Source organism: Sturnus vulgaris, chromosome 1, assembly GCF_052056855.1.
Source record: "Sturnus vulgaris isolate bStuVul1 chromosome 1, bStuVul1.hap1, whole genome shotgun sequence".
NCBI lineage: Eukaryota > Metazoa > Chordata > Aves > Passeriformes > Sturnidae > Sturnus > Sturnus vulgaris.
This window is the reverse complement of record NC_142243.1, coordinates 112,076,022-112,095,437: the sequence shown is the minus strand read 5'-3', so window position 1 is coordinate 112,095,437 and position 19,416 is coordinate 112,076,022. Positions and strand designations below refer to the sequence as shown.

Sequence of the window (19,416 nt, the reverse complement as noted above, 5' to 3'; positions counted from 1 at the left end):
TCTGCTTCTGCTCCTCTGCCCTGGTTCCCAGTGAGAAGGGGAAGGGATGGAGGAAAATGAGTATCTTTTATGTGTCCAGTGCTCTGACCTTTGCTACAAGCTGGTTTGTTTTTTTTTTGCTTGAATAGTGTGGATAAGTTATCAGCACAGTGCTTCTCTCCACAGTGGTGGCCACTGCCTCAGACCCATAGACATCCCCCTCTCACCTCAAACTGAAATCTGCATGCAGCATACTGAAGGCCACAATAACAACAATGGATATATTCCTCAGAGCCCGTTTTCGAAGCACAGAGAATGAATGAAATCCCCATCTGTTGCTTTATATCCTGCTGCTTTAATCCCCTGAATCACTAGCAGTGAGAAAGGAAGTGCTGGACATGTGAGAGAGCCATCCCAACTCCTTTCTGCCACACTGCCACGGCTGCAGGAAGAAAAGCCACTCAAGCTGAAAAAGAGGGTGATGGTTACAGAGAAGTCTCTGTGAGGAGTTCTCATCTCTGAAAAGGACTCACTGGTCTGAAATAGCCAGGGACTGTTGATCTCTGGGGTGTGCTAGAAGCAGTATTCCTCCACTCATAACAGTGATGACCGTGACATCTTCAGAAAAAGAATTTGTGCCAGCTCTGTACCAAGTGAGGGGAGAATGTGGTCGCCTGCTGTAAGTGTTGACAGCAAATTGCCAGGTTTTCTTACATTGTCTTTATGCTTTGTATTGAAAGAACCTTTGCGTGCATCCCTAAAAGGTGACATATATGTGCAGACAAGTGGTGACAGCTGTGCCTTGGTTTCCCCCTGCCACCCTCCCGTGATGTCACTTACTTTTCAGTTGCTATTTACTGGAATTGTGCAATAGGCTCATGTTTCCCTTGTGCAGGTATATCTGCAGCCTAGACATCACCTGTAGCCATAATACTTTCAGCTCAGCTTTAGCCTTTGGGCACTAGCAGCTCTTGTCTCTTTAGTAGGGCTGGGAACAGGTGTCCTTTGTTCACTTTGCTTTAGTGTGGAACCTGTGCTACAGGGAGGGAGATGAAGGAAGGGGATGGAAGGGTGATTTAGAAGTGAAGCTGTTAAAAGGGAGACTGGTGTCTCCTCTCAGTCTCAGGTGGATTTCCTTTTGTTTAGTCTAGCAGAAGGGAATCATATTTCCTGCTCTGCGTGCACAAACAAAAATATAAGAAAACAAAACCTCTCAACAAAGGTATTGAGAGCTGTGGGCTTAGTGGGGAAAAAATGAAACAGGAACAAAACAGCCCCTCCACAATCCCAGCTTCCTTGGATGGCACAAAGCATCATAAACAAAGTTCTGCAGCTAATACAGTGCTGATACACAGTGATATACAGTACTGCCCATAAAATTAGTCATGTGTTATTGCACAAAGTGGTGTGTTCCATAAGAGCTGCCTATTTAGCAAGCTTGATCAAGAACATTAAATATGAAAATAAGGAAAAAACATTTAACATTGTTGAAAAGTAATTAAAAATATATTTCACCATATGCTTCCCTGCCATTACTTCATTTCAGCAAAACAAATGCCTGGAGCATTTATTATGCCCCATCATTTTTTAAAGAGGCCTAATGTTTCCACTTGGCACAGGAGACACACAGATAAAATGAATCAGCTCTGAAATGAATTGTGTGAAATACATTTGTCTGAATTCAAAAAGCTTCTCTATAATAAAAAAATGCTGAAGTATTTCCAGTCTCTCAAAATGCATATCTGAAAAATAACCATTTTTTGCTGGTTTTGCATTGTAATCTTTGACACAAAGGCTAACATGCCTTTAGCTTTATTAGGATTCTGCACCAGTTAGAGTCAGTATTAGAAAGCTCAGAGTTCCTAAACAGCCTTAGTATTAAAAAAGCAAAACAAAACAAAATTCAAAAGATAAATAAAATACAACAATACATCGAAAAGCTTTCAAAGCACAACTAAACTCTTGAGACTGAGTTCATCCACTGTGCAATTATGCTGTTTCCTGCACTGTGATGCCAGGCATAAATTTGACCACAGGGTTTTAAAAGATAGATTATAAGCTATTTTATTTTAATTCATGGTGGACAGAAAAAGGTATCTTCTTTCACAAGTCGTGATCCAAAGAGCAGAGTTTGCAGGGCTGCATTTTGAGATTTATTTTGGAAAGTGATGTTTCTCTGGCCATTTAAAGGCAGGGAGGGGAGGGCAGATATTATTCTTCAGAAGAATAATGGATTAATAAAACGGCCACTTAAAAAAAAAAGTCCTTGTTTGTGTCAAGTGATAGGAACAACCATAATTAATGAAAATAATTTATAAACACAGCTGGATAAAGATGTTCATGCTGTGTAGCTGATGTGGCAGTTTATCCACTACCAGCACTGAAACACAAGCTGTCTCTCTTTGTCTTTACACCGACTCCTTTTGGGCGTGTGAAACCTGACCCACCAGCCTGTGTACCAAAGCTCTGCCATGCAGGACAGCTCACGGGCACTGACCTGGCACGTAGCTGTGAGACAAGTGACCCGAGACAGAAATCAAACACAGCAGATTCTTCCTGGGTGACCGGACAAAAGGAATGCACTGGAAGGGATGTGGGAAAGCCCTACAGTGCCCTGAAATGGTCAGTAATAGTCCCTCCCTTTCTGGGAGCAATGAGGGGAGACAGAAGTGACTGAGGAGGAAAGAGTTTATCACATTAGTCCAAAAGATCTGGCTTTTTCTGTCAGTTCATAGAAGGAGGCAGAGAGAAAAATGTGGTAAGAATCAGGGAAATGTGGATACAGGATTTGTGTCTTTTAGTAGACTCAGCAAGAGCAATCTTTGCCACACTACCACAAAGCCCATTGCATGTTTTTGCTAGCAAATAGCACGTCTTCCTTCTCTCTTCTTCTATTCCACCCAAGAATGTATTTCAGTTTAAACACCACATTCTGTTCTCATTTGAGAAGAAAAAAAAAAAAGGTGCAGCACTGGCTTCAAATGACATCTACAAATGGAAAAGTTGGATTGAAATGTTTCAGCTGAAAACCACGATGGGGCTTGGTAGCCCAGAAACCCTGGAAACTCCCAGGTGAATCTTTATCCTTCACTGATGACCACCATTAAAAAGCATGACCAGAATAAATGTCTAAATATTATCAGATGCATAGTAAAACCATGATGGCTAACAGAACAATGTGCTTTGCAGCAGATGTAATTTTGTTACGGTTCCACATGACAGAAGCTGGCTCTTCAATTCAAGCTCTACAGATGGGTTCGTTCAGCTCTGGAAGTCCCTTTTGAAGCAACACTTTATCAGGCAAGAGGACAACACTGATGCAGAGAATAAAGGTGATGGAGCTGGGGAACAGATTTCCATCTTTATCAAAGGGACCAAAGGCCTATCCTGATCAATGAATCCCATCAATACAGTAATGTATTTCAAGCACAAGGGTCGTTTGTCCTTTACAGAAGAAAATAATCTGAGTTTGAATGAACTTCTTTAACACTTCCAGCTCACGATTTGATCTACTTTTAAAACTTTTGCTAGCATTACTGAGCAGAACAGGAGTATGAAAAGAAAGTACACTTTAAACCAGAATATGGAGACAGTTCCTCGAAGAATAGATTTTATTCTCTGCTGAAAGAGGAACAGTTTTTTCTAATGGAAGTTGCATTTCCACTTCAGAATCATGCTGGTGTGAATATATATGCTGGGTATAGCTATACTGGTAGGCCATTGTAGATGTTTACATTGTTGATATAAACAACCCCTGTAAAATAAATTAAGAATTTAAGTACAGATTCTAAGTTTACTTAATGTTTGCAAACTGATGTGAGATCTCCAAGTGAAATTCTTAAATGCTGCTAGATTAACTACTAAAAAAAGAGAATATTTGACTAATTCAGTTAGCTGAAAAAGCTTCCATTATTTTATCATGTCTAAGATAATCTATAATCTTCCAAAGACTCAGCATGGTGGATTTGTAGCATAAAGCTAAGAAGCAGAGGAAGGAGAACTGTCAATAACACCCTGCATGGCCACTCCCCAGATTAGTTGTATATGCCCATCAAAGGCATCTCCTACATACCAGCCTGGGATATGTGTCCCAAGGGCCTCTCAGCTTCCAAGGGCTTGACATTCCATAGTACAAAACAGCATCACAACAATGCTATATCTATTCCCCAATTAGTGGGCATATTGTGGATATTAATGCAAGATTTGTTTTAATTAACTAGTATATTTAGATACTCAGAATGACTGAAACTCACTTTTTTCCACTAAAGATGTATATTGTGTTAAGTATAAATTAGCTCTATTTTGAGCTCAGAAACTGTGCATAAGACTGTTGTCCAGATTTAAAAAAAAGGAAATTCTGCCAGAAAGAGAATGAATAAATAATTGTCATCTCCTGACAAACATAAAAGCAGAGGAGGAAACACATATGTGATTTGGAAACAGGATTACTCATAGATTCAGAAGTAATAAATCCAATTACCTTGCTTGATTCATCAATAAATGGGAAAGTAGCATTTGTTTTATTATCAAATTAAGTTATTCTTTGGAAGTAATCCACTTAAAATAATTGTTTCCTAGCATCAAGGAAAAGTAATCAGTAAAAAGGAACATAAAATGTCTTTCTACTGCTTTCTGTAAAAGGCTTTTTCACATTTTTCTGAGCACCAGATTAGTCCATTATAAACCGTGGAAGAGAAATTCAAGGAATCCAGATAAGTAAATGCTGCTTTTATAATATCTTTTGCTCTAACTACGTGGCACAGTGATTTAAAAGCAAAAGTTCTCATACCCTAGATTCAGAACAAAATGGTCTTCAGGGAACTCTGCAATTCAGCTACTGTTGAATTTTCTGTCCTCAGTGAAGCAATGTTGGTGAAACCTTTGACTGCCAGGGCTGAAGTATTTCCCAAAAGCATCTTCTGCTCACAGGACGTTACTCTCTGTGTGGAGTACAAAAATATTGGCAAGACTAGTTCACCAATATTGGCACAACAAATACAGGTTCACCTATCTCAGGAGTAATGGTTTAAACAGAGACAGAGAGAGATGGAAAAACTTACAAGCTATCTGTTGTGGCTAAAATGTACTGCAGTTTTATGACTTATGCAAGTGGAACCTGAAAATGTAATATAAGGAGCAAAACAGGGAGAAAAATACTTAAAATCTTAAACTTTTCATTTTCTAAATCTCCTTTCTGCAAGGCAGCCTTTGAACCTTCAAACAGTAAGGCATCTAGAACGCTGTCTCATGTTCAGAGTTTGGTACGTAAAAGAATAAAACATCTCTCTGCTTATTGAAAAGGAAATCATAAATCCCGCCAATGCAGACAAAGCTTTTATTTGTCATCAAAGAACTGATTCATCTGATGCAGAGTGAGATTCAAAACTTGGATTACGGAGATTATCTGACAGTGACCAGAAGTTTTTGTATTCACTCTGTTCTAGCAAGACTGAGAACTTTTTTGTCCATCTGCTAGGGAAGCCTCCACTGTGTTTCTCTGTGAAGAGGTGAATCAACTTGCATTGCCATGCGAGACACACCAGCATAGAGTTTAAGACAAAGCTGTGACTCACTGATGACAAATTAATTTTTGAATGAAAAGTTTTCTCACTTTGTACAAGCCACAATCTGGAGCAACCTTCTGATAGTGTAAGCTTCAAGCAAATGAACAGTTTTAAACAGTAACTAAAGATATTGCTTTATGGCAATGTCTGTGAAAAGCACCATGGTGTGAGAATCTGTTTCCATGACTCAGACACTCCTTTTCCCCCTGTATCCTATGCTACTAAATTGCTAGGAGCTGCAGGATTTTACCAGACCACAGTTCTCCAATGGAAGTAGCCATTTACCCCTCAGATATGCGGGTTGTTCAGCTCTCTACTCTTGCATATATTCAAGCCAGGACCTAGTGTAGTAATGGACCAGCCACAGAATCCTTTGGAGTTAATTATTTCAGCTCAGCAGTCTATTTCTGGGTGTCACTAATATTAACGTGGAGGTTGTATGTTCTTATCTAGGACTGTATTTTTAGCTGGCAGAAACCCATCCAAAGGCATAGTTGGCTGTCTAGGGTTGGAACAAAATGTCAAACCATCCAACATCTAAAAATATTAATGTAATTGCATGCTGAAAAGTGATAACTGAGTACGTAAATACAAATGGATATCAGGTTCAAATTGTGGAATATGCTATTCTATTTTTTCTAGCAATTGGCATCAATCACTTTAATTTTTTAAGATTCAGTATCAAAATATTTTTTTTATATAGCAGTGAAATATTTTGGTTTAACTTTGAATACATTATGAAATAATGCATTTGAATACTTAACAAAGAAAAAAACAACCCAGCATCCTAACACATTGCAATATTTACAAATACTTACATATTCTTTAAAATAATAATTGTATCTAAAAATACTAAGTTAAAAATCTCATTAAAAACTCAGGTGCTAGCATGAGGATTGGAATTACTGCTATAAACATTACAGAAACATTATAACTGCACATTCTGCTTCTGAGACAGTTTAATCCCACAGTTCCTTTTAATGATACTCATCCTCAAATGAGATTCCTGTACTTTGAAATTTTGGGGAACCTGAATTCAGTGGAGAACGGTTTAGATGAGAATAACCAATGAGGTATCAGAGCAAAAATCTAGGATAGTCAAAGGGAGAGAAAACCAACAGTGATTAAAATAAATGAAGAAAGAACAAAACTCATAGATATAAATTAAATCAAATACCTTTAGGCTCCTGTGAAGTCTGAAGCATATCACTACAGTCTAATTTCAAGGAGAAAAACCAGAGGAGGAATTCTGCAGTGATTCTAAATAAAGTATACTATGAGCACAAGGATTAACCGCAGTGCACTACGTAAAAAATTAATCTATTTTTGTCATCTGGATTCTATGACTCCATATTTTTCAGTTCCACTATAGGAGCATTTGTGATATTTCTTCTCCTCTTCACTACATACACATGGTTTTTCAGTGAGAATTCGTTTGAATAACAGATCAGAAGCACCTCTGGCATGTGTGCACAGTAAGACTATATGACCAGGGAGGAGTATTTTCCCTTGCAAAATCCTAAATTCTGAAATCCTCCATTATTTCCTCACATGAAGTCCATGGCTCTTACTGTTTAAGTTATGCTACGGACAGAACTCAGTGCTGAGGAGAGTAGCAATCAGAGACTGAATCTAGAGAATGAGGACCTGGTGTACCTTAATGCTTGAGGGTCTGGACTGGATGCATTTCTGCTAAAGAAGCTGGAAGAGCTCTGTGGTCCTAGATCTTGTTATGTTCCTCACCTACAGGGGAACTCCAAACTGGGGAAGACCCAGACTTCTCTGCAACTTTCCTATTCCTGATTTCCTCAAAAAAGGAAAATAGAGCTGTGACTGAGATGGGAAGTACTGAATGTTTCAGTTTGTGTGCAGAGGGGGATATCAAAGGACCAGAACCCAAAGGTAGAGCCTCTGTGACAGAGCAGACATTGAACCAAATAATTAGAAGTGCTTTGGCAGAAAACTCTAGCCCTTTCCCACCTTATTTTTAAAATCCGAAATCCCCTAAAAAGGGATTATTAACCTAAAAATGCTAATAATGTATTTATTAATATTTCCATTATTTGGACTTTTGCTAAACCACTTTTATTTGAAATACAAAGCCAAATCCCAACAGGATGTGTGATCTTAGGGCTTCTCATCTCTAGCTTGTCATTTCACAGAACTGGGCAAACAGAGCAGCAATTAATAAAATATGAGATATATGTTTGAAAGGAGAGAAATTATCAAGGAAGACTCAAAATGCACAAACATTTTTGTTAAACAGCAGTTTACAAAACCCTGAGTGATACACAGAGCAATGAGTTTTATTCCCAAATTTCAAGTTCTGGGTGCATTCATCAGTTCAGGCTTCATTATTTCTGAAGTACTTTGTGGGACAGAAAAAAACCTGCCACCATTCTGTCTGAAGATGGCCCCCTACAAGGGTGGAACTCACGCCCAGAAGACATAGAAACCTTAGAACCTCGGTGCCTTTAGAAAGCAGTGTGGAACTTGTCTTTTGCACTCCGTCTTTCCTCAGAAACTCACACAGAGCAATCTCATTTTTCCCACCTGCATGGGGAAAGCAGATAGTCACAGAGATCCCTTTCTGCCTGTGATGAACAGCTGTAGGTCCACAGCTGTTGGGTTTCGTTTGGTAGAGCACACCATTGTATCCTCTGTGTTAAAAGGTGCTGAGCTGGGGTTTGATGTGCTGTTGTTAAGTGGCACAGCTCCATTTGCACTTCTTGGAGGTCTGGACCGGTTTCTCTGTCTGGGTTTGTCCTTTTGCTAGCCGAGCTCAGTGAACATAGGTTCATACAGAGAGCACGGGCTTTGAAGTTATCTGAGGCAGGTGTCAATGTTATCATCAATAGCACTTCTGACACATGACTTCAACTGGGATTTTAACTGCATTTTTGCCAATACACAATCCTTTAGCTTCCTCTTACTTAGCATAATTGCATTACAGGAATTTCAAGGAGTTCTTTGAACCAAGGTACAATTAACATCCTTTCAAAGAACATTCCCACCCAGCATTTACCCTAGGTAAACTTCCTTTCTAAAGAAACAATCTGTTTAAGTGTAAATCAGCTTCTTCACTTGTGGAAATAGTTTCCAGTCTATTCTCAAATACACTTTCACACCAAAACCAGTCTGCAAGGCTTTGCATGTTATAAGGTGCATTTTTAGCTAGAAAGCAGGTAAACAATGAGGTTAATTTTAAAGATTATTAGAAAATTACTCTCTGCCTCTAGATTACTAGCCCATGAATTCAAGAAAGAAAAGCTACTGACAATGGACTCCCTAGGTAAAAGGTACCAGTGGTCTTCCACTTTTAATCTAATTTTTAAATTGTCCTGAGAAATCTCTACTGCAAACTCTGGTTGATTGGAAAACAAACAGCAGCTGTAGAAGACAGATGAAAACCAACCTGAATGAAGCAAAGACAGGATTATCCTGTCTTCTGTCCACTGCTGAGCAAAGAGGAGACTTCAGCCTCCAGAGCTGTCATTTTAACACCTCTATGTAGCACTAAAATATAAGTTGAGAAAAATCCAAGTGTCTTAATCACTACCCTGTGTCATTTAGGATATCATCTGACATTAGATAATCATGCACATCCTCTTCACTTCCCTAAGCCAGGCACTGCTACTGAATGGGAGAAGATAAGAACCCCGTTTTAAAAAGATTTTTAAATGACAATGTTTAATTTCATCATTATTTTTAGGAAAGAAAAACCTTGATAAGCCTTTTAAATAACAATCCATAGCCCTGTGGTAACAGGCTGGCAAGTGCAGGTGAAGGTACTGTGCTATAAGAAGCTTTGAAACGTCATAGCAAATTCTTTCCTTTCCTTTCCTTTCCATCTAATCATGCTGTGCTCAAGCCATGTAATTTCCAGAGGCAGCCCATTTGTGTGCTGTTAACATTTATGAGTTTATACATCATATAGTATTTATTAGAATTTGGATAGAAACACAAGAGTTTTAATGGTGGAGTTGTATCACATTTTTCTGAGCACACACACAGAAGAGCTTGAACTACTGCCTCTATTTTTTTTTTTCTTGGATTATCAAGGATTAACTTAATGATTTCTGTGGGGGAAAAAAACTCATAAAAGGAAAGAGAGAAGCAGAGGAGAGTTTTGGTCATATTTAGACAAAAGAAATCATTGCTAATAGCTAAGTAGATGTGATGAAAATATAATTTCCACAACTTAGAAATTCAGGTGATTTGTTTTTCCTGAGCCAAATGCTCAGCCTTTAGACATCTTTGCATTGGACATCTAACAAGATTCATCTTTTTTCAGAAATATCTGATGCTATGATTAAAACACAACCTCCTTCATCAAAAGTTTTTCAGTCAGGAAAACACTGTTCAGGGATAACACATAACCACATTTGGATCCCTCAAAATATCATTTACCTGTCAAGCCAGAGTCACACATTTATTCCTGGACTGCAAGGGAAGGTGGGTACCATTGGATAATCCATTTCCAGAGTTCAGGGCCTGGAATAAGAAATCTTAATGATCTTTAACTTCTGTGTTTAGTGGTTTACACTGCATATTGCAATATTTCTTGTTTGGGTCCAAAGCAATAAAAATGCTTATAAAGTTCATCCTACATCTGGCAAATACACGGTAGAGGAGATCTAAATCTGTGTTCCGGAACTAATTCTTTCAAAATGGAGTCAAAGGAGGATTTAATCAAGTAGAGTTAATAAATTCACCAAGCCCTTATGATCACTATGGTCATGCTTTTAGAAAAGATCACAAATCTCAAAGACAGCTGCTCTCAAAACAAAACAAAACAAACAAAAAACAAACAAACAAACAAACAAAAAAACACAAAAAACAAAACAAAACAAAAAAAGAAAGGAAAAAAATAAAGCGGAACAAGCTTAAGCTCCCAGAAACTTGCTTCTTGCTGTGCTAGTCCAGATTGTGTCTGGGGTGAGAAGATAAAAAGCATTGGATTCACACTGCTCCAAAATTGAAGGAGAGCAGGGGTGAATCAGGCCATTAAATTTGTAATCGGATCTGTTGATTGTCTGTAGTGCTGAGTTCTACTCTGTTTTAAAATAACTGGGATTTTATTTAAAAAGAGACCATATAACTCAAACAGCCTACAAGTCCTGGAAAGCTGTTCATAAAAACTAAATTCTCACATTATCAGATAATCTCTTAAAAATTTTTATTCAAATTAATCCATTACAAAATCCATGGGAGAACTTTCCTGGGAGAGATTTCAACCAGTGAGCATCACTTTTCCATTGAGATCAATGTCTTCCAACATTGCATTAGGGAGAGTTTTGGTTGGGTTTTTGTTTGATTTGCTTGTTTTTCATTTGTACCCACTGATCACACCTGCTGGTGCTTCCTTCCTTCCCAGGGAAAAAAAATACCCTAAACTTTCTAAGAATTTATTTAGACAAAATGTTCAAATTTTCCAATGAAAGAGAATGGATTGTTTATGCTAAAACAAATGTGTGTTCACTTATCTTTGCTCACGCTTGTTTCCATAGTCATTTCTTTGTCAGAAAGACATTAAAATAAAATTAATATTTTAAATTACTTTTACATAGATATGTTTACATATGCAGACACACATGACTTCAGATATGAGGTTAAAAAGTTTTTCAATTGCAGACATAACTTACATTGGCAAAATTGCCAAATTAGCATCAATAACAAAGAAGTTAGCAAGTCCTTCCTGGGAATAACCTTAAACAACACTGCTTTAATCATTTGGTGGTCAACCTTGGATGGGAGACAGAGAGCATTATGTATTTCCCCCACAGCTATGGAGTCATTTGTCGTGTACATTATGAGTGTTTGGAAAGGACATTCTTTAAACAAAGGCAGAGGGAAATAAAGTCATCTTCAATCACTGTCACGAATATTCTGCTTAATTGCTGATGGCTTTTACTTCACCACATTGCACTGCCCGGTCTGCTGTCTTGCAGCCAGGCATTGCAATAGATCAAAAGCTACAGTGGGCTCTCACCCTTCTCTAGAGGTCCAGAAACAGAACAGAAGAACAGAAGAGCAGAACCTGCCAGTTCAGACCAATAAGTGCTGTGAGGCAATGATGGTGCTGCAGGAGCAAACAGATTTCTCCCTGAGAAGGCCTAAGACAAACACCCTTCCCATTCACTCTCCCGTGATTGAAATGACACATTGCTACATCTGTCTCTGACACATGACTCTCACAATCACAGCTCATTATCCTTGACCTGTCCTTAGAGCTGTGCCTGAAGTAAGGGCTGAATAGACTTTTTGACTGCCCTGTTCCCACAGAAAACTTCTGTTTTTCCTGTCAGAAGCCATATAGTTTTTTAAAGTGTCTACCTTGACAATTCTAAGAGACCTTGGCTGTATCAGCAAAGAGTTCTGCTCTTTTAAAAGAAATATCCCCCAGCCTTGACAAGAAGTAAATACATCACCTGAAGTTACCTCTGCTTTTCTCCCGTATTTGACATCCAAAAGGAGATCCAGTGGCTGGCTGGCCGTGGAAGAAGTGGTGATTCTGTCCTAATGAGGATAACAGGCATCTCTGGAGGGAATCCAGTCTACAGGGAGAAGAAATCAGATTCAATGGCCTTGCTGTTGTTGGTTGCCACATACTATGGTCTTCCCATTTTAGAAAATTCCACATTCCTTTGAAGTGCTCACAGAAACATCTGTGGATTTGTGGGTTGATCCTTGTTAACTGTTAACTACTTAATGCCACAGAGCAGGGTCTCTCAGCAGAGCCTGCCATCTATTTGAACAAAATACTGCAAAAGAAGCAGGGTAAGTTTTGAGAAGCTGTCTATCTAAAACTTAGGGAACATAAATAATATATTTCTTCCTGGCCTTGGTCTGCTTTAACACAGCAGCAAAATAGCAGCCTTGCCATTGCTGCTGAGTGCAGCTAATGGTCTTTTTTGTCTAAATTACAGTTGGTACCACTAAAAGTGTGTTTCCTGCCAAGTGTGGTTCACAAGATGCTGAGTCAGAGGAGCTGTGGGGAGGGACCAACAGCAGTAACGGCAGCTGGGAACAGCCCATGGCATTAATGGCACTTCTAAAAGAAGGTTAAGAAACAAAAACGTTCCTGGGCAAAAGGTGCAAAACTGGAAGGCAAATAAACTGTAAGGCAGGGTAAGTTACAGTGTATTATTTCCCAGAAGAGACTGTCATAATATAGTTGCTTGGTGACATATAGACTAATGCCTTAATATTTAGGAGTTGGTCTTTTAAAATATTCATGTGCTTCCTTTTGGACTAAGGACTCAGATGCAGTCAGGTCGCCATGCATCAGCACAGTGGTCTGCCCCAGGAAATTTGAGGCAATTTGCCCTAGTTCAGGGTTCTACAAGAGAGACTTAAATAAGGCAGCTCACTTTATTTTTGCTTGAGGACACACGTGTGCAGCTATTGTACTCCCACTGATAAGCTGTGGGCTGTTAATTCACTCTAGTATCCCGTGGACACAAAGTCTGAATGCTTGTGAGGGTGTCGGCCAACTTTCTGTCTTCCAGCTAGGGTAAGAGTTGTGTCACCTCATCTACCTGGGCTTGCCCTCAGCACTTCCACCCAGAACTGTCTCTCAAAGACAGAAAATGACAGGGCCACACCGGCAGCAATGGCAATGATGAGACAAGACGAAATATCATTTGCTTTTTGCATTTCATGTCTGAAAATGGAAATAAGAAAAAGGTAAAGTTGAGGTGGTGTTAAAAGTAGTTTAAGCAATTCCCAACTTCTCTGCCACTTGTCCCTGTTCCCTGTCACCCTGAGTTGTTGAGACATGCAAGAACAGAACGAACAACATAAGGGATTACATGCATTTGCAAATTAACCCCCACCAAAACTCCTTGTTTTCACCCAGAAAAGTAATTTAACTCCATGCACAAACTCTGGGGTCAGTGTAACAAATAGGGCAAGAACAAGTGACTGCAGGGCTGTTTCAGTCAGCACAACAGTGGAAAAATGTCCATGTAACCACAACCACCTTTTTAACTTTCAATGTCTTTTCCTGCTCCAAGCTCTAATTCTAGCAACCCGTGACCTGATCTTGTTTCCTCTTAAATAAGCTGTAAATTTGCCATTAACCTTGATATAAGTAAGATTGATTCTTGATATGTAAAGGATATGATTTTCCACATTTTTTCAAAGGTAGCATCAAGGAGTACATCAGCATTACTGAGTCCAGTGCCCCTCTGCCTGCCCTGTAGCAGATCTTTGGTCCCCAAGAAAACAGAGTCCAAACTCAACAAGCTCACCTGAACCCCACAGCAGAGTTCCCAACACCACAGGACGGCAGAGCAAGGACTCAGCAAACTACAGGTGATCCCACACAAGGACACACTGCTCTTCTGAAATACAACTCTTTTATTTGGGCAGAAGGTGTGTCCCATGCACAGGGTGGGGTCCTGCAGCAGCTGCTGCAAAATGAGGGCTGTTCTGCCCAAATCCCTCCACAAAAGAAGGGCCACAGAAGGAGGAAGGGAAAGCCCACATCAACAATCACAGAGATAGCCCTCAGTCACAGTGAAACCACATGTGTAGGCTACCAAGTTCAAAGCAAATAAGCACAAACTTGCTTGCAGCTTTGCCACGGGCAGGAAGCCATGGCCAAGAGGGCTGAGCCCGGCTTAACCCCGCAACCTGACACGTTTTTGCTGAGCAAATTCTTTGCCCAGAGCAATGAAGAGGCACAAGTGCCCCACACTGGTCCTTTTCATCTCAGTGAAGAAAGTAATCACAGCAAGACTTACTTTTTCCCTAGTCTCTATTGCCTCCTGACCTGTTTCTCAACTTTGAAAAGGTTTAGAGGTTTTAGATACAACTTGCTCTTTCTGTTTCTTTCCCTTTTTTTCTCTCCCTGTTCATGCTTTAAATGGATTGTTGATGCAGCTAAGCAATAAAAAGAGGAAAGGCATTCCTTATGTTTTTTTATGACCTTAAGCATCATTTGTGGAACAGAATCAGCAACACTGACCTGGAGGGATGTTTTGAGAAGCCACGAATAGATTGATACAGTGAAGGTTCAGCTCTGATGTTGATGGGTCCCTTATGGAGCCAGTTATACAATGAAATAATAAGAAGAACAATTTATGTAACTCTTTTCTCTATCATACCTTTTCTTTCAGAGAGGTTAAGTTTCGGTTGGGATGCTTTTTTCTTTTTCAGGAGATATATTTGATGCATTTAGCTGACTCTTGGCCCAGATTTTCACTTGTAAAGAATGTCACAGTCTAACAGCCTAAATTTATTCATGCTTGGTTTATTTATTTTCTCTAAGGAAACATTTTGCATATCAATGGAAAATACGAGGGTGTTTCCCTCGAACCACTTATGAGAGTAACTGTTTAAAGGACACTGTCCACAGTGAACTGAGGAAGCAAATGATACAGACCTTTTGGGCATTCAAATGTCAGGCTGGACACTTGTGTGCTGCAGGAGCAACCTGTGGGCTTGCTGCCGATGGCACAGCTCTCTCTTTTACATGTACTTTTTATCACTACATTTTATTGTTGTTCATAGTAGGTCACTTATACATTCCTTTTCATCCCTTAATATTTTTCCAGATGAAAATCTGCCTGAAGCATTTTATGTACCGATAGATGTTCTTCTTTCTTTTGCTTTAAGTTTTATTTCATTTTTTTTGTAAGAAAACTAGACAAAACTGATAAGCTGGGGTATATAAGGACAACAGAGATACAAACATCTAGAGAGAGAAATGGGACCATGGCTCAGGAAGGTAATTCAAGTTTGTACAAACACCAAGCAAAGAGGCCTGGAATGCACGGAGTTCCTCCAAGATGTAAATGCTTAGTAAGCTACTTGGTCTGCTGAGAGCTCACTTCTCCTTCCTGTGCATTTCTAAGTGTTCTTCCAGATGTATCCCTCATTTTTCCTTATATCCTATCACGACAGAAAGGTGACGAGGTGCACAGTGTCCAAAGTGAACAGACAGATTTGTGCTGCTTCACAGTTGTCAATTTTGTCTGGATTGAGTCTTCCTCTTCTGCCCAATTTTCAGCCCGATTTTCAGCCCGTAGCTGCTGAAACAGTTCAGAGGAGCTGACAACTGAGCGCTGCTCAGTTAACAGGGTGCAAGTGCTAAGAGGAAAACACCCATTTTTCTACTTCCAGGACTAGAAGGTGTATTGATAAACACACAGCCAGAGCACTGCTACTCACAGAAACCAGTTACAAATGAACTTTAAATCTCTTTGCTGTCTTACTTTTTCTAGAAGTGTTAAAGAAGTAGCAACATAAGGCCTGGATTATGCAGAGACACTTGGAAAAGTTATGGCCTCCTAATAGCCCATTTAACATGTTAAATGAGCATAAATAAATGTAGGATTGTGTGTTTCACAAGATTTAATTTTATGCTAGTTTCTGTACTCATCGATTTTCCCCTTTTCTTCCCTTGAAGAGCACCCATAAAGGGAAACCCTATAGGCTCAACTTCACATCCTCATAAGGATGCATAAGGACAGTTAATTGCTGTAAGCCCCTACATTTTCAACTTTAAGGGAAAGCAGGACTAGAATACCAATGTAAATGGGCATTATTCAAAGCAGCTGCCTCTGGGCATAGCATCTCTGCCTCTCTGCAATGAGCTCCCTCATTAGCTGGCAGGTAGGAAGGGGCCAGGTTGGGAGGAGTGGGGCTGACAGGCAGTGCTCTATTGACTGGTGGGGATGTCTCCCGTGGGCTCTTTGGGAGGCTGGTGAGGGCTGCTGCTGCCTCAGAGGCACTTGAACCTTGAAGTGTTAGAGTTTTGTCTCATCCCATCTGTGGACTGGTTGGCACTTCTGGTAATTTTCAGTTAGTAAGAGCAGATAATGGGGAAGGAGCACAAAAGGTCCATTTTAAAATATAGAGTTTTAGTTAGAAGGTAGGATTTCAGTAATCATACACTTGTATAATTTTGTAATGACTGGGCTTGGTGCACGGTCAGGGATCGTACCCCTTATGGCATCCCATGATGGCTCAGTCAGTATTGGCAAAAATTGTATGGTTTGGTTTCTTTGTCTGCTTGGGGTTTTATTTTGTTTGTTTGTTTAGTTTGGTTTGGTTTTTGTTGTTTTTTTGTTGTTGGGTTTTTTTTAAGTAACTCGGGATTTTCCGTGGACTGACAAACACGTGGGTTTGGCTTGTATCTCAGTAATGCAGATTAATGGTTAGTGGTACCAGAAAACTTCAGTTTACCATAAGTCTAACATATTTGAAATTTGATTTTCTTTTTAAGAACGATAGATTGTTAAATACCATGATGCTTTCTTAGTATTAGACCTTATAGTGTTTCTGCTGAAATCATAGAATCATATAATTGTTTAGTTCATGCAACTATGTATACATGGCCAACTCCTAGAATTCCATAATCTTGTTCGGATAGTGCACAGAGTTTCTTAATAACAAACAACACTTTTTTATAGCTGGCCCTGCTCTGGAGTATTCCAAAGTCTGATATTTATGGGGTAGAAGAGAGTTGGATGGTGTTCCAGTAACAACCAGGACAACCTCTAGACATAAACCTTATTTCACAGACTGAGCCACCTGCCTTATATTTTTGTGTTAACTTTGAAACCAGTAGACAATATATTTTAGGTAATGTGTCATTAAATGTAGTACCTTTTCAGATTAAGAGTGTTATACATTCCTTGTTTTTATGTTAGGGTTGCCCCATTGATCTTAAGTATGAAGTTAAGGTATACTAGAGCCAGACTGACTCTTGACATTGCAAGATACTTAAAAAAACCTTCTAACAGCGGCTGAGGATTTCCACACAAGTTCTTTCATGCACTGCTCTTGTATAGTAAGAATGAGGTTAATATAGCAACTTCCTTCAGTGATTCATAGGTGTGGTAACTGCCCCATGGGACCACTGCAAGTTGGCAGAGCAGAGCAGACTTGCTCCTCCACCATTGCCCACAGGGTCTGATTTCCCTTTCGTCTCCTAAAGATGGAGCATTTTTTCTGTGAAAACGAGCTGGCCATAAAGTGCAGCAAGGAAATAAAAGGGTGACAGAATGCATTTTTTGATTGCTGGATAGCTACATTCATTGCTGTATTTCAGTGTGGCTCCAAGAAGTGTTAGTCAGAAGACTGGTGCTCTAGACATAGCACTGCCAACTGCATTCATCAGGCTTCCAAAGAGGCAGAGAAAGCTTCAGTCCAGAAGTATTAAACAACCTTCAGACCCAGTGTCTCACTAAAATTAATGAGCCAAAGTCATCAGCATGCTCTGGCTGTTCTGCACTGCCCCAGCTATAGAAAAAAGATGTAAAACTAGTCTGATGGGTCAGACAAACACCATTTGAGATTTTTTCATATTTCTGAAGATGCACAAGAGGAGCTGGAAGACTGGACCCAGGCTGTTTTTAATTCCCTCCCAAACTCATGATGATACATAATTGCTAATGTTTCCAAACATATTGAAAAATGTAGTAATATGGGAGCCATGCAAATTAAGAGATCTAGATTATTCTCTACCTTAGTCTGCTAACATTGATTGTACTTTATAATACATGCAATTACACTTCTGAGCACAGCAGTAAAATACACTGACAAGTTTTCAAAATCATGCATTACAAAGACACAAATATTCTTGGTTTTTGAAGGAATTTGGCCATAAAATTACCTTCTCAATAAAGAGATGAAAATATTACTTGATAGATCCACTAAAGCATTTAGGAGCCATTGCTAAATAAAAATCAATGAGAAATAAGTGTTTAAATGGCTTTGTGGATTCAGCTGGTATGTAAATGACAGAAGTTTCTACTTCTTCCAGACTCCTTATTAAAGCTGGAAGACAGCATTGATTGCAGCATCTGTGAAATATAAAGGGGACAAGAGGAAAACCTTCCCGTGCAGAGATTTCTGGTATCCATAGCACTATGGTTATACCTCCTAAGTAATGTAGTTGGGTTTTTGAAACAATTTCTCCCCATTTTCAAAAAGTAATGTGTGCTTTCAGAAGCAAAGCCTTCATCATCTGATTCCTCAGTTCATTCAAGGGAGCATATGGAAAATACACACATTAATATGTCAAACAATGGTTTGAAGCAAAAGTAGATGTCACAATTGAAGTAGATGGACAATTGAAATCTTTTCTGAAGTTTTCACGCTTTAGGAAGAATTGATCTTCTCTTCCTGAAATACCTCCAGCCCCTGTGGGTTTCAAAATGGCTTTTAGATACATGAATCAGTTGTCTTTATTCTCCACAGATATACACAACTTACCAACAATTTTATTAAAATGTTTTTCACATGAAAAGTAAGAAAAAAAGAATCTTTTTGTCTGTTCACCTTTTGTTTCATACATAGGAAGTAGAAAGCTGTGCTTACTAGGTTAGGAAAGACCTCATTAAGTCAAGGCACTGAAATATCTACAGTTTAACCTGTTATGGAAAAGGAGGACAAAATGCATTCACAAATAATATAATCATCACATCAAAAAGAGGTTGTCAGCTAAGCTGTCACAAATAGCAGACAGTGAGCTCTAAGTTTTAGAAAAAAACTCCTGAGTAAAGGATCTGTTTCTTCCCTCCTAACACAACTGTAGATAAAAATAATTCTGAAAGTTCATGGAATTGCACCAATATGGGATAACAAAACATCAGATTAATAAAAAGCACACTGCATCAGCTCAAACAAGAGATTCCAGATGAATTAGGAATAAAAGCACTTTTGAGCAGACCTCACCCAAATTGCAGGCACATTCCTGCCACTATAACATGCCCTGCTCTCTTCAGAAGTCCTTGCAGTGCATTGCTCCTCTTCCAGATATGAGGGCAGCATCCAGAATTTGGCTAGACCATCAGAGCAGAAGCCAGAGCAGCTTCCTGCTGAGCAGACCTGAATAAAATTATCCAGAGGACTTTGG

The 19,416-nt window shown here is 39.3% G+C and overlaps 1 long non-coding RNA gene across 2 annotated transcripts in view; it reads right to left on the bottom strand.

The window, feature by feature from the left end:
* The window catches only part of LOC106851978 (uncharacterized), a 110,065-nt gene that overhangs the window by 44,947 nt on the left and 45,702 nt on the right, over positions 1 to 19,416 (bottom strand). For both annotated transcript variants that reach the window (XR_015807197.1, XR_015807193.1), the window contains exons 2-3: positions 11,975 to 12,100; positions 9,954 to 10,037 (exon numbers count right to left, since the gene is read on the bottom strand). This is a non-coding gene — a long non-coding RNA (uncharacterized LOC106851978). The remainder of the gene's footprint in view (positions 1 to 9,953; positions 10,038 to 11,974; positions 12,101 to 19,416) is intronic.